This window comes from Thermobia domestica, chromosome 11 (genome assembly GCF_964235325.1).
Source record: "Thermobia domestica chromosome 11, izTheDome1.hap1.1, whole genome shotgun sequence".
Lineage (NCBI taxonomy): Eukaryota > Metazoa > Arthropoda > Insecta > Zygentoma > Lepismatidae > Thermobia > Thermobia domestica.
The window spans coordinates 11,970,389-11,986,111 of record NC_137464.1 but is presented as its reverse complement, the minus strand read 5'-3'; the positions used below and the strand labels follow the sequence as shown (position 1 = coordinate 11,986,111).

The window sequence follows — 15,723 nt, the reverse complement described above, 5'->3', positions numbered from 1 at the left end:
GACGAAAAAAAAAAAAAACTTGTGGCCAGTCTGATGGGAGACAAAATGTCTCAAGAACTACTTGTTGAATCAGTAGCAACTTTGACCATGATTCAAAGTTATTGATCGAATTGGTTAATGTAGGTTATATCGATCAACAACTTTAAAGCTGATCACTATAGAGCATAAACGGTAATAAATAACGAGAAGGGCTTTCCTGCAATCGAAAAAATGAAATGAATGAAATCTTTGAGTTTTACGTCCCACGCATATGCCGGTTAGGCTAAAGGAGACGGTGATGATGAGTAATGAATGAAATGGTGGAATGAAGAAAGTGGGAGGAAACGGGAGAATCCCGAGAAAACCCAAGCACACGGTGTTTATCCACCACAAAGTTCACTTGGCGGGGACTGGGATCGAACCCGGGACCCCAAACACCAGTGGTGAACGCTGTACCACTGAGCCACCGCGGCCCCCTATTTCCTGCAAATCGATTAAGCAACCCAAGAGCACATTTCATCTCCATGTTTAATTCTCTACTAAAACCGGAAGTGCTAGAAATTCAATACAACTTCCGGTTTCAGTATTGATCTACATAGATCATAAAGGATAAGAAATAGCGAATAGCGTTTTGTTGGAATCGATGTAGTGTTCTAAGAATAAGTACCATTTTGTCTAATAACTGTCTATTCAAGCCGGAAGTGGCAGAAATTAACTACTTCTAGTTGTAACGTTGATCTCTATGTAGTAAAAACGGTAATATATAGCGAACGGTGGTTTTCTGAAATCAATTAAAAAGTCCCAAGAACACATTCCATGTCTACTCTACTAAAACCGGAAATGGTAGAAATCTACTACCAGTTCTGATTTCAATATTTAATAAAAAATATGACGTTATACAAACCAAAATCTTTTACGTGATGTACATGTGACACGGATACTTGTTGAGTCTTACAGTGAAAACTTCAGAAGAACCTTTCCTATTGTGGAAAGATAAGATGATAGTTCACTAAATCAAGTTTAAAAAAAACGTTTGAATACCTCTTTTATTTCAAGGGCTCCTTTACTTTTACCAGAGACTGCTTGAGATTTTGTAATATTGACGTCGTAGCCTCGGAACTAGAGTGACTCTCTATGAAGCATGTAGTTTCAGTATCACTTTCCTTCCTTTCATTTTCAGACAAAGTAAATTTTAAAATGCTTTATGCTTTGATACAGTTTTCACCTGAGGTCGTCAATGGATAAGGACCAGGCGTCGTTTCAAGCGCTTGTCAACGTTGAAGAAGAGGAGGTACCGATAATAAACGTTTATCGTTTCATGAGACCTTTTTTTTTTTTTTTTACAAAGAGGAAATAGTTATTGAAATCCTACGATAGTATTATTATTATTTAATGAAAAAATGTCCTGAGATCAGACTTATACAAATCGATAGACCTCATTGTATAAGTGAGTAAACATTCTACTGCGTAGTTTTTGAGAAAATAGAAAAAAGACCATTTTGTAAATTTGAAAACTGACGTTCGTTAACTACGTCACCTATTTAAACGAAACATATACTAAAATATGGAGCTATCGTACTTCTTATAAGGACGTTAGTCAGACAAAAGTATTTTACGAGGGAGGATCAAAAAATAAGGTTACAAGGACGATAATTTTGGAGTTTCGTATGTTATAGAGGAATGATGAGTGTGTGATAACTAATACATGAAGTTGGCAACTGCGCAGTTTCAGAAAACCCGCCACCTACGGCACTAGTTGTAGGTAAACAAAACTGGCGATTCCTTTGGAAAACTCGTCTCGCGAAGAAATCCGCTCAGTTATTCGATTTCTGTGGGCGAAACATGTAACCGCGGCTGAAATTCACCGGCAGCTGGTAGAGGTTTATGGAGAGACTGTAATGTCTCGTCAGTATGTCGCAGAATGGTGTCGAAAGTTTGCGGCTGGTAGAGAAAACGTCACCAACAAGAAGCGCAGCGGCCGACGCAGCAGCACGACATCAAAAGATTTGAACACAGTTCGCATGGAGAAGCGAATTTAGGACAGCAGAAGGATCCCGTTACGGAGACTTTCCTCTGTCCTCGCACTTAAAGGAGCACCCCGGGGGCCGTCGCTTCGCTTCAGACGAGGAGGTGAAACGCTTCGTAACAACGTAGCCTAACTGAACAAGCAGGAAAGAATTTTTATCAGGAGGGAATCTTCAAACTCATCCCACGATGCGACAAGTGTCTCAACCAATAGGGAGACTATGTCAACTATCTGTTGGCTGTGTTGCTTGTATGAAATTATGTATACACTTTTCAGTGCAGGCTTTGTAACCTTACTTTCTGATCAACCCTCGTAAATGAGATTTAGCGCAAAATTGTGATTTTTTTAATCTTTAATTTTTGTTTGACTGTAACATTGTTCAAAGATAATACAAATATCAATCAATTACATCACTGAAATGAGATACTTGAAAATGAATCATCATGCGCAGTTACGGAGAAAATAAAAAACAAGTCAGTAAAAAGTACATCCTTCGTTGTCAATAACAATTGACAATTTTTTTTCTGTTGTAAAAGATTGCTTACTTATTTACTATATACGTATGTGAAAACAAACACATTGTTAAATACAACAGATTGTTAAGTGTAACACATTGTATCTATTTTACTTTGTGTTGTCTTAGCGGCGACACACGTACTCCTAAAAATGTCCCATAGACGTACAAGTCTTCGATGCAGGAGGTGTAGGTTCGATTTTCGGCGCAAACTCATGTGCCTTAGATAATACGTTAAGCTGTAATTCCAGGTCTCATATAGTCTCGCTGCTGAAAAGAACGCGTACGTATATGCATCAGTGTTAGGATTATCTTTTTCATCATTTAGAAAAAAAAACGAAGTAAAATAGATACAAGTGTTACTAACAGTATGACTTTAGGAGCGTACCCACGAGGGCCCACCGGGTGCGGAATCCCCCTTCAAAAAACTTGCTAACTCAACATACATTTGTACATTTTCTCAATAAAACTATAGTTATTTAACAGGGAAATGATTGTTGTAGCGTAGAAATTTGATCTTACACTTCATTTATTCTCCTTCTTTTATAAAAACAATCTAGTTCTATCATTTTTCTTCTGAAAATATAGTTGGAAGAATTTTAGAATTACTTATAACTATTTGGATGCATAATAATACCCGTTCTATATTACATACACATAGTGGCATACAGGGCCGTGCAGTGGAAAATCAGCGCCCGGGGCGAGAGTATACGAAGGCGACGGCGCCCCCATACATATATTCCAAGCAATTTTTCCTATCTTTTTTCCTGTTTTCTCCCGAACTTTTCGCCCCCTTACTTCGGCGCCCGGGGCCGTCACCCCGCTCGTCCTCCCCACGGCACGGTCCTGGTGGCATATAGTATTGAAACCTACAAAGTTTGGATCTCTCCCAACAAAAATTTCTGGATGCGTACATATGGCGATACGTGTATTTGTAGTTGTTTATACAGTAAATAAATAAAATCTAATACTGACACACATATTTCATGCGACTTCTTTTAAAGTTCTGCTACCTAATTCATTTTCCAAAGTGTGCCATTAATTCTTAGGATTGCATGTAAAAGAATGTTTTGCTTATATTTTCGTTTACGAATACTTAAATCTTTAAAATATTCCCCCTTTTCCCGTTTGAAACGACAAACTCTGCATTGTGATGTGTCAATACGAGAAACATTTCTGGAATTCGTTTTCCAGAAGAGCTTAGCACGATCCTATACACCAGTGAGACGTCTCTTGGACGTCCAAGACTCGGGATTTCAACGCGAATTCTCATGTCTCCGAAACAGAAATTCCTGAGGCACAATTTTGAGCTATTTATAGGACAATCACAGGGTGATTTTTAGAATCCAAATATTGTCTCATGACAAGCATATCCTATTAAATCTCATAGGAAATCTAGTGATATTTTCATTATCCTTAAAGGTTCTACTGTAATAAATACATCCTATTAAATCTCCTAGGAAATCTAGTGATATTTTCATTATCCTTAAAGGTTCTACTGTAATAAATACATCCTATTAAATCTCATAGGAAATCTAGTGATATTTTCATTATCCTTAAAGGTTCTACTGTAATAAATACATCCTATTAAATCTCATAGGAAATCTAGTGATATTTTAATTATCCTTAAAGGTTCTACTGTAATAAATACATCCTATTAAATCTCATAGGAAATCTAGTGATATTTTCATTATCCTTAAAGGTTCTACTTGACAGGTACAAACCATTGAATTCTAAGGAAAATTCCGTTGATATTTCCATTATCCTTAAACTTTCTAGTATTATAGGCACATCCCACTTAAATCCCATGGAAATTCCGTGGACATTTGCAATACCCTTAAAGTTTGTACTGTGACAATCGCAGTCCATTGAAACCACAGGGAAATTCCGTTGATATTTCCATTATCCTTAAGGTTCTACCGTAATAAATACATCCTATTGAAATCCAAAGGGAATACCGTGGATATTTGCATTATCCTTAAAGAAAATCCAGTTCATATTCCTTCCATCCGTTCCATTATCCTTAAAGCTTTTACTGTGACAGACACCGCTCATTGACATCCAAGGGAAATTCCGTAGATATTTTTTATACTCTTAAGCTTTCTACTGTGAAAGACACATCCCATTGAAATCCTAGGAAAATCCCGTGGATATTTACAATATCCTTAAAGTTTTCATTGTGAGAGGAACAGCCCACTGAAACCAAAGGAAAATTTCAGGCTTATTTCCATTATCCTTAAACTTTCTATTGTGACAGGTACAATGCATTAACTTACAAGGAAACTCCCGCGGATATTTCCATTACTGTTAAACTTTCTATTGTTACAGACATTTTACATTGAAATTCAAGGAAAATTCCGGAGATACTTATATTATATCCTTAAAGTTTTTACTGTGATAGGTACAAGCCATTGAAATTGAAGGGAAATCCTTGGATATTTCTATTATGCTTAACCATTCTACTCTGACCGTGAATATCCTGGAACATCTATGGACCTGTGCAATATCCAAACGGTGTTCTGTGACATATTGTATTGCGTGTGATGTTTGCAGGTGCTCACTAGGCGTTCGAAATATCAATGTGATTTTTAAAGTAGCGTCTACTATAGATATCAGCTAAGAATTGAATGGTTCTAAATCAGGGGAATAAGATGCCTGGTGAAATTTCGGAATGATTTTTTGAATCTGGAACTTGCGTACATTTAAAGGCTGCGTCTACTTTAGGGAAGCAAGGTAGCTTAGTGGTAGAGTGGTCGTTCTGGTGCGAGGGTCCCTGGACCAATCTTTTGACATTCAAGTTTGTGGTGGACAACATCGTGTCCGTGGGTTTTTTCAAGGTTCCTCGTTTTCTTCCTCATTCCCATTTCGTGACTGTTTTCATTATCATTTACTTCCATTTGTCACCCGAAAATGGTGGTGAATTTCGACATGTTCTACCGGGAGTTTTTAACTTATAGAAAAGGATTTTGAACTGTTAAGAAAGCCAAAATTGTCATTAAAGAACAATTGAAGGGTAAAGAAATATTTATGTAATATTTTTATTTGGTTGGTTTGAGGTTAGCTTCCAAGTCAGCACCGAAGCTATATATGACGAAGATCTATAGCTTAAAGTGGGATCCAATTCATATGAGCTCCCACCAAGAGTTTTAATATACGTTTTTCTGTTAAACGTGTTTCAGTTATTTTTAATGAAAATGCCCGTTTCCAATTATTCTGCGTTACTATGTGAAACTATATATGTTTGTTATATGTAGATTCTGGATATCTCAGATATTGCCTTTACTCACCTAACAATCGTAAGATATTTTCTTCTCCGAAAAATCTGACAGCTCTATTGTTGACTAGATGGTATATATGGTTGTCACATACCAAAAAATAACTTTTTTTTTTTACATTAGAGATTTAAAAAGTTTTGTACTCAACATTTAGATCATTCTGTAGAGAGTTCAAATTGATCATATCCAGTTCACTTCTATAGTAGAATATATTGTGTGGCTGTTGCATGATTCTTAGTCTCACGATGCCTCAATGAAAGATCGATCATTTTCGTGCCGAATAGTGCAATTTCCAGTCAAGACAGCATGTGGTCACCAAACATATATATACGTAGATTTTATCTAGGTCCTCACGTTTCCTGTTAATTTCATTGCATTATCTCCATGTACTTGCGTGATTCATTTGTTTGCTTTTGGCTACAGTGTCATTTGTCTTAATTAACGTTAAATTAAACATTTGCTTGTTTCTTTTTTTCGACTTACGAAAATCATATCGCTTCAGCAAATAACGTGTAAACTGTTGTACACGTAAGTAAGGGCCTTGTAAAGTCCCATTACATGTGTAATTCCGGCGGGTAAATAGTACTCCATTGTTATATCTACCGAAACGTCCTACTTTCCACATTGATTATTGTATTCGTCCTTGTTGACGAAAATCAAGATGGAAATTTAAAGAAGATAGACATCCGTACTAGTGGTAAAGTGCTTACGTCTGGTGGCAGAGGTGCCTAAAAATGTGAATAGGTCTATGTCGTGTGGACAACATGATGCCTATGGTTTTCTCGAAGTTCTCCCGTTTCCTGATCTCATCAGATCCATTCAAAGTCATTCATTTCCATTAATGAAACCGTCTTCTTTAGTCTACAGGACATTAGCGTGAAACTGAAATAAAAGGTGACACAGGAGCGAATCCAGAACGGACTTCTGGGGGGGCGTTGGGTTTTAATACTGCTACTTAGAGCTACTTTTAAGACCTCCAAACTCTGTTTTATTTATATATAAAAACAAGAAAGTTTCCTCTTCTGGGGGGGGGAGATCGCTCCCCTGGATCCGCCACTGAGGTGATATCGTAGTAATATCATTTTGCCATAGAATTTTTTCTTCTAAAAATAGTTTTCTGAGAGTATAATTCCAAAGTTCAATGCCTCTTCTTAAATTTTTCAACAATTTGTTGCAAATATGAATAACTAGCTGAAATGATCCGTCTTTGTAGAACGAGAATAGACTTATGAAAATTATGCGAACCAGTGTTTCATTCAGAAAAAAAATGTTCCGAGGGGCCACACTTAGTATTCAGAGGGGCACATCTCCCTCTTCTGGTATTTATTATTAATGATAGACGTATTATTTTGGGCTTCTTCGGGGAGGAAGCACTCTCATACCCCGGGGAGAAGTCCCCCCCAAAAAACATGTCTGAAAAAATACTGATGCGAAATCTATTTCTTCTCTCAATATTTGATAACAAAAAACTGACAATAAATTTAGAAAATAAAGCATAATTTTAGAAAATAAAGCATAATTTAAAATATATAGCACAATTCTTGAAAAAATCTCTTTAACTACGAGTTTAACATACTGTATTAATATTTGTTGAAACCAATATTTACAATACAAAATCATTGAGAACATAACAATGCAACAATGAAAAGCTTATTTTTATTTCTGTAAATTTTTTGGTGTAATCCTTTGATGTGGAGAAAAGAAACAAGGAGAAGAAGATGAAAACTTCGGCCAACAATGAATAGTACACAAGAACTCCACACTATATTGTTATGTGTACCTCTTAAACTTGAGCACTTTCTATGCATTTTGGTGGCATCGTTTACTGTCCCTTTCTGTATATATGCACCTCTAAGGCGCACACAAGTGATAAAACAAACTGACTCGAGTAAAGCATCTCTCTTTACAGTGCATTAAGTAGAAAGTTCATTAAATATGAAAAGAAACTGGTTGCATAAAATATTAATAAATAGATCAAGATATTTAGAATACAGAAGTATTTAATGTATAGTAAATATTATTCATTATACACGATCAATGTAAAACAACGATTGAAATTAATAATAAAGCATAATAAAGCATAATTTGGAAAAAATAAAGCATAATTAAACGAAAAATAAAGCATTGTGTGGATTGCTCTAGTGATAAGTTATAATTTCTGCTCCCTATATTATAACGACCAAATGAGATTGTATTGATCAGTGATCCATTATAATTTCTTCTCCCTATATTTAATAACAAAAAATTGACAATATATTTGTCAATGTTCCGTTATAATTTTTCCTTTCTATATTAAGAACGATAAATTGACACTGTATTTGTCAGTGATCCGTTATAAGTTTTTCAGCATAGTCGTGCAATATTTTTGTAAGTAATCTAGTTTCCAAATATGTATTGCGATAACATTTTTTGTTATCACTAGTACAATGGTTATCAACATTACTTACTCGAAAACTTTTCATACTTCACGCCATCCTCCTTCATAAGAGGAGAGACAAAACATCAAATATCCAGCTCCAGTGAAATTTTACAGAAGATAAATTGTAAACTATCATTACAAGCACTGCTTTCTTCTGAATTTCACATTTTCTATGTCAGTAGGTCGCACCAGCTTTGCTCGCACTTCACGTTCTCTAGAGGGCGCGTCTCACGATTAAAGACCACTACATTAGTAAAATTTTATAATTGAACCGTTTGGGTGAACATAATGGTATGCCACATTTCAGGAGCGCATCCAGAATTTTTTGTTAGCAGGGGTATAAGCTTTGGGGGTCCAATAGCACAACCCAGTACGTCTATGTAGTATTGAACGTGTATTATTCTACTTAAGAAGAGACGATAAGTAATTGTAAAATACTTCCGCCTACAATTTCAGGAAGAAACAATAGAACTACATTGTTTTTATAAGAAAACGAGTACAGGTGAAGTGTAAGATCAATTTTTCATGCTACATCAATCATTTCTCTGTTTAAACAAGTATAGTTTTACTGAGAAAATGTACAAATATATGTTGAGCTACGAAGTTTTTTGGGGAGTCGACCCCGTGAGTGCGCCACTGATACATTTCTTAACTTTCGAGTTAACTGCGGTTCAATGCAACGACACATACCAAACAAGGTCTTCCTGCAATCTGAAGGTACATTCTAAAATTAAATCACATGCTCTTCCGTGACTCAATCACAACTTAATTAACCTAATAACACAATTCACGAGAAGTGGCGCTTAGCACTGTTTGCCCGTGCCGCTCAATCATTGAAAGAATTGTTATGACTTTAATGTTTTTCTACATACAAATCACGGTAATGCAGCTACCCGTCAAATGCAAAGTAAAATGTTTATGGGATGAAATGACCCGGACTGAGCTGATAGAACTTATTTTAACTTGGAATTTGAAAGCCTAAATGTTATATGTACCACATCAGAACTTGGATAATTATATCCAGACCTCCTTATTCGCAGTCGAATTATACTAATAGTAGTAGCAATCTGTGTTAATGCCTTTGATATGTTGGTAAATGTAACGGTATTTATAAGGTACAGTATATTAGTGAAGGCTTTAGTTTGAAAGTTGTCATTAGAACTCTCGCCTTTGGTGCGAACGGACTCGGGTTCGATTCCCGGTGGGGACACTCGGTTGCAAAAGTGTAAAAGCTTTTTCAGGAAAGCCATCCTGAGTGAGGTTTGTCTGGGTTTTCCTCATTCACACCAGGCAAATGCCGAAGTGGTACCTAACTTATAGGTTCCACGCCGCTTCCTTCCTTCCCCAATCCTTTCTTCCTTCCATTTCCTTGGATATTGTGATCGCTGAGGGATGTTATCCTTCATACGTCACGGGCTAGCATGGCCATAGATGCTGTAAAGCCCAGAAAATCTAATTCCTAATTGCTGAAAGTTGTCATTTTCATTCCCAAATAATTTTGAAAAGTCATAGAAAGCATTTGGTTCATTGAAATTGTATTTTAGTGGTAGCACATCGTCGTAATCTGCACTATTAACACTATTAACTGCACATCGTCTGGTAGCACTATTAACATCAGACCGATACAAAGGAACGGACTGAAATCCTCGTTTTTAGTCAAAGTTTGGGTGCCTTTCTACTAAAACATGGGATTATAAGTCTTCATTATTTTTTACGAAAACTGTGAAGACATTTTAGGATGTTAACTATTTTTAGTAAATTTACTTTCACATCTGATATTATTATTATTATTATTATTATTATTATTATTATTATTATTATTATTATTATTATTATTATTATTATTATTCTATTTTTTAAAGATCAGTAGAACATTCTCTAGTGTTAACTACGTAGAGTAGCTGACATCATTGCAGGCTGCAGAGATTTTTGTACTCTGAAAACTAGTTTAGAAATAGCTTTCTAAACCTAATAATACTAAACGAATTATTAATTGTTTTAACAATTCTGAAATTTAACACTTTATTGGGTTATTTCAGGATTTTAGGATCGAAATTAAAAGACCAAAAAAAATTTGAGTTTTGAGTTTTACGTCCCACGGTTATGCCGGTTAGGCTAAAGGAGAATTAACAGACCAAAATCACATCCACAAAGAAAGTAAATGTCGACTAAAACCAGGGAGTTTGTGTTATTATTCAGTGCAAAAACTCTTGTTGTCGTCCAGAATTCTGTCGAAGAATTTGAAGCGTAAAATATATAAAACGATAATCATGCCTGTTGTTCTGTATGGTTGCGAAACATGGTTGCTTACTCTGAAAGAAGAACGTAGATTGAAAGTACTTGAGAACAAGAGCCTGAGACGAATATTCGGTCCCAAGAGGAACGGGAATGGAGAATGGTGGAAACTTCATAACGAGGAACTACATAATTTATATCGTTTACCAAACATTGTTAGGGCCATCAAGTCTACGAGGCTCGTGTGGACAGGTCATGTAGCCAGAATGGAACAAAGTAGGAACACTTTCAAAGTTTTAACTGGAAATCCAATAGGAAAACGGCTATTAGAAATACCTAGGTGCAGATGAGAGAACAATCTTAAGATGGATCTCACAGAAATAGGAATGCAAAGTAGAAAGTGGGTCCAGTTGGCTAAGGATAGAAGTCAATGGAGAGCTTTCGAGAACGTGGCATTGAATCTTCAGGTTCCATAGGTCATAGAGTTACTCAGTTAATTATTGGATTATTTCGTCGTGTATCTTAAAGTTCCAAATGTATTTTTTACTATTTGAGATAAACAGAGGTGTTATCAAATTACCTAACTCGAACTATTTTTGTACAAGGCTAGGTATGACAGAGGGACTCGGTTTATTTTGAATACAAGTGTTCCCGGGTTCGATTTCCGTTAGGTTCCACAATTATTTACTTTCGTTGATCATCTGTCTCCTTTAGCCTAAAGGACATATTCATGAGACGTTAAACTAAAAAAATCATTGAGATTATTTTGAAAACAAAAAACTAATTGGAGATCTGACTCTTATACTCTTTAGGATAAAGGTGACGAATGATTCTGAAAGCATTGGTAGAATTAAATAATGTGGGACGATACGGGAGAACCTCGGCAAAACTCACGGGCAACATGTTGTTCAACACAAACTCACGTGGTCTGTGTTTCGAGCCAAGGACATGTCATACCAGAGGTAAGCGCTCTACAAGTGACCCACCATGTCCCGCCACCCAAGTTATTTTGAATCGGAATTCAGGCTACTCAAGTTTAGTTTAGCTTCGTTCCTGATTATCAGATACAGATTAATAAAATAAAACAGATACAATTATACAACACCGGGCCTCGGTGGCTCAGTGGTAGAGCGTTCACCTCTGGTGCATGGGGTCCTTGGTTCGATCCCATCCGGCGCCAAGTGAGCTTTGTGGTGGACAACGACCGTGTGCGTGGGTTTCCTCGGGATTCTCCCGTTTTCTACCACTTTCCTAATTCCATCATTTCATTCATTTCTCATCATCACCGTCTCCTTTAGCCTAGCCAACATAATCGTGTGAGCCGTTAAACTTAAAGAGTTCATTTCATTCCACATTTATACAACAATGTACAGTCATGGCCAAAATTATTGTCACATATCTATAAATATGTTGGTGTAGGAATATAATTTGATAACGAATTCGCCCGTTATTTTTTATAATGTTGGTATGTGTATAATCGGCAAAGACATGTATGTGGCAAATTCCGTGTCAAAAAAGCAGTAAATAAGAACAATAAAACGAAAATAAATCTTTCTTGCCCATTTAGCAACATTTTGTTTTACTCATTCTAATTTTCGTACTTATAATTCTTTTCCAATGAAATTTACCACAAATATACATTTCCAGGTTATACACATAGTATCAGTATTAAAAGTACCCTGCAAAATTAGTATCAAATTATATTCTTACAAGAAGACAGTTATAGATATGCGACAATCATTTTAGACATGAGTGTACATACAAGATAAACGATCGTATGTAGTGTTTCTTGCAGAAAGGTAAATTCTTCATGCTTCCTGCAAAATTGGAATGAATCAATACGTTATATTTTCACAATAAACTGTTCATATGTGCATACATTCTGTACATAATATAGAAAAATTTTTCATAATTCGAAACAATTGAGTAGAATATTTCTATATTATTTGTAATATTTTGGGAACCCGATGTCTTTCACGAATCGTACAAAGAGCTACTGAAATCGTAAATGAAGGTATATTAGTATTTTCAAATAAAATTATTCGATTCTATAAAATAAATGTATTTCCTAAAGTATTACGTAAAACGCATTTAAAATTTAGATAATCAGTTAATCGTTTCGGGGTGCTACAATAAAAATAAATTAGTACGTACATAGATGCATTCCTTACGATACAATGCTCACAGATCTTATACCCATTCCCTTTCCGAATTTTCTTAAAGACATTTCAGAACCTTCACAACACGGAAAATAAAATGGATTATCATTTTAAAATATTTATAATTGTTGTGATGAGAAATCAAAAGTTTTAAGGACATTTATGATGCTTTACAATGTTAAATTAAATTAAATAATTCAATAAAAGTATTGGTTATTTTTTACTGGTAACTTATTACAAATTATGTTGAAAGTGTTAGCAAATTCTGCTGCAAAATTGTGAACTTGTTTCTGATTTTTCAACTAAAAAACTGAATATCCTAGGGTTGCAGTAATCAAACAGCTAGTCCAATCGTTGTTATGTTTGGCTTTTAAGACTGGCATTCACTACCTCTTAACTTTAAAATCTTTCAAACAGTGGCGGATCTAGAAGATACAAACTGGGGGGCAGACAGAACCCAGAGTATGATAGGTATATCAAGAGTTTACTATAAACTTTCAAAAATATATAAATAATATCTTAAGTTTTTTGTGGTCACTCAAAAAAATGGAAGGCCTTAGGTCCCCGGCCCCGAGCTAGGTCCGCCGCTGCTTTCAAACTGTTTTATAATGCTAGATTGACAGGAGATTGAGTGCCCTAACGGGAAAAGGGACTCAGAATTCGTTCAATAAGAGCTTGTATACTTGCAGTCTGTTTATATAAAAGTTTGACTTTTCCTCAAATATGATTTTTTTTTAACAAAAACGTGGGACTTAGAAAGTTATCATCTGTAATTCAAATATCACGAAAATAAACATGCAATAGTTGTGTTTATATAATTTTTACACGTGTCTTCCTTTGCACGAAAAGCAAATAAAACTACAGAGCAAAAAAAGCTCCATTCTAATATCAAGAATAAACATGTTTTCAACGTATTACCTGTAGGTAAGTGGAACAATAAAACTGTTGCTTATCTGTAATAGTCAAAAAAACTAGAACGAATACATAACACTTCTTCAGTTCTTGATATACGAAATAAAAAGCAGCGCTGCAATTCCTCGGCTTAACAGGAAATCGTTACTCGAAGAAGAAAAAAAGCAAAAAGTGACTCTCCAGTTGCAATATTTTCTTCCCCTATATTAGCAAAAGGCAACAAAAACCAACGCTTTGAGTAATTGATTTCAGTAAAGCTAAAACACAGTTTACTTACCTAAGCTGCTAAAAAAAGGAACAGAAATTGAGTTGTTTAGTTCACTTGTTGTTTCTAACTGATTTCCTTTGCACTAAATCGTGGAATGACAAAAGCTGTCTCTTGTTGCTTCAGCATTGGAGGCTCCTCTCTGTCTACAACCGATACCTGAACGAATGTCTTGCTACGAACAGTTGCCAACCCTCAAAGATAATTTTTACCCAAAAAATCCCCCAAATTTTCCCTCTTTTTTCCCCTTTCTCTTCTTTCGGAGAGACAGAGAGAGATGTGCATTAATTCCATCTTTGTAGGAAGAAGTGAAATGATAGTTCAAGTTGAGTGAGCAATTTAATTTATCACGAAAGATGTTTTATCTCAAAAGAGAACAGCAGTTGCAATTGTCGTTTTAATCTAGTTCGATTTCTGTGTTTAAAAAATAGATGATTTTTTATTACTTAAGATTATTACTATGATCTTTGTCTCGGCCCAATATTATGTCTTTCTTTCAAAAAGGGCACAAGGCGAATAAAATATTGACTTTTGTATAACCATTCTCAAAAGTCAATACCATCTAACAGTTTGCAGTTTGTTCTGTTCATCTGTTCCGATTCCTCGTATCGTCTTCTTTGAGGCCGTAGTGGCTCAGTGGTAGAGCTTTTACCTCTGGTGTATGAGATCCTAGTTTCGATCCTTGCTTGCGCCAAGTAAGCTTTGTGGTGGACAAACATCGTGTTTGGGTGGGTTTTCTCCGGCTTCTCCCGTTTCCTCCCGCTTTCTTCATTCCACCATTTCATTCATTTCTCATCATCACCATCGCCTGTAGCCTAACCGGCATATGCGTGGGACGTAAAACTTTTTTTAAAAAAAATGAAAAAAATATTTCTTTTCGTCTTAATGATTTTCTGGTCATACGTTTTTAGATTCACTATTTTAAAAAGAATTCTTCAAAATATTTTACCTAATGAATAGGCATCTTCTTTGTGAGAATAAAAATGGTTTTAATTCTTTATTTTGCCACATTTATATATGAACTTAACTTTTTTAGGAGTTTTATTTGTATTTTGAGTGTATAGAATGAATCGACCTTCTCGTGATGGGTATTAATGGCTTCCTTGTTGGCATCCCTGTTGAGTTCCCAACAATTAACCAATCAATATTTTTTGTAAACGAAACGAAAATTATGAAATGAAATGAAATCTTTTTTTACGTCGAGGGAGGAAACGGGAGAACCCCGAAAAAACCCGCGAGCACGATGTTTGTCCACCACAAAGTCCACACGGCGCGAGCTGGGATCGAACCAAGGACCCCAAGCACTGGAGATGAACCCTCTACCACTGAGCCACCGAAACGAAAATTATATATATATATACATATATATATATATAATAAGATCCGTGGTTATAGACCATGGTTTCTCAATCTGTGGTAAACGTATCACTAGTAGTACGTAAGTCACAACTGCTTGATACAAAAAAATGAAAAATGAAATCTTTCAGTTTAACGTCCCACGATTATGTCCTTTAGGTTAAGGGAGATAGTGTTTAAAGCAAATGAATGATGATGGAAGAATTGGTGGAATGAAGCAGTGAGAGGAAATAGTAGTACCACAAAAAAAACCACGGATTATATGTTGTCTACAACAAACTTACTCCGTCGGATATCGAACCAGAATCCTACGCACCAGAGCTCAGAGTTCTACCATTGAGCCATCATGCCCCAGTTTTTATAAGAGAAAGAGTAAAGTGTAAGATCAAATTTTGGTGCTACATCAATCCTTACCCTGTGAAACAAGTACCGTTTTATTGAGAACGTATATAAATGTATGTTGTGTTAGAAAGGTTTGGGGGCTCCAAATTCAGTGTCTCCCTCCCCCCCCGTGAGTGACATGTATTAGTAGAAAGAAGCGTAATGTGCATACTTAGACGTTTGTTCTTTAATGTTAGGGCAA

The 15,723-nt window shown here is 35.7% G+C and overlaps 1 protein-coding gene across 2 annotated transcripts in view; it reads right to left on the bottom strand.

The window, feature by feature from the left end:
* Nucleotides 1–13,940, bottom strand: part of LOC145663890 (synaptosomal-associated protein 25-like) — a 165,756-nt gene extending 151,816 nt beyond the window's left edge. Inside the window, exon 1 of one of the 2 annotated variants that reach the window (XM_081730048.1) lies at nt 13,797–13,940. The gene's annotated coding sequence lies outside the window, so the exon portion shown is untranslated. The remainder of the gene's footprint in view (nt 1–13,796) is intronic. The other variant, XM_081730046.1, reaches the window with a different exon arrangement.
* Between the last annotated feature and the right edge of the window lie 1,783 nt (nt 13,941–15,723).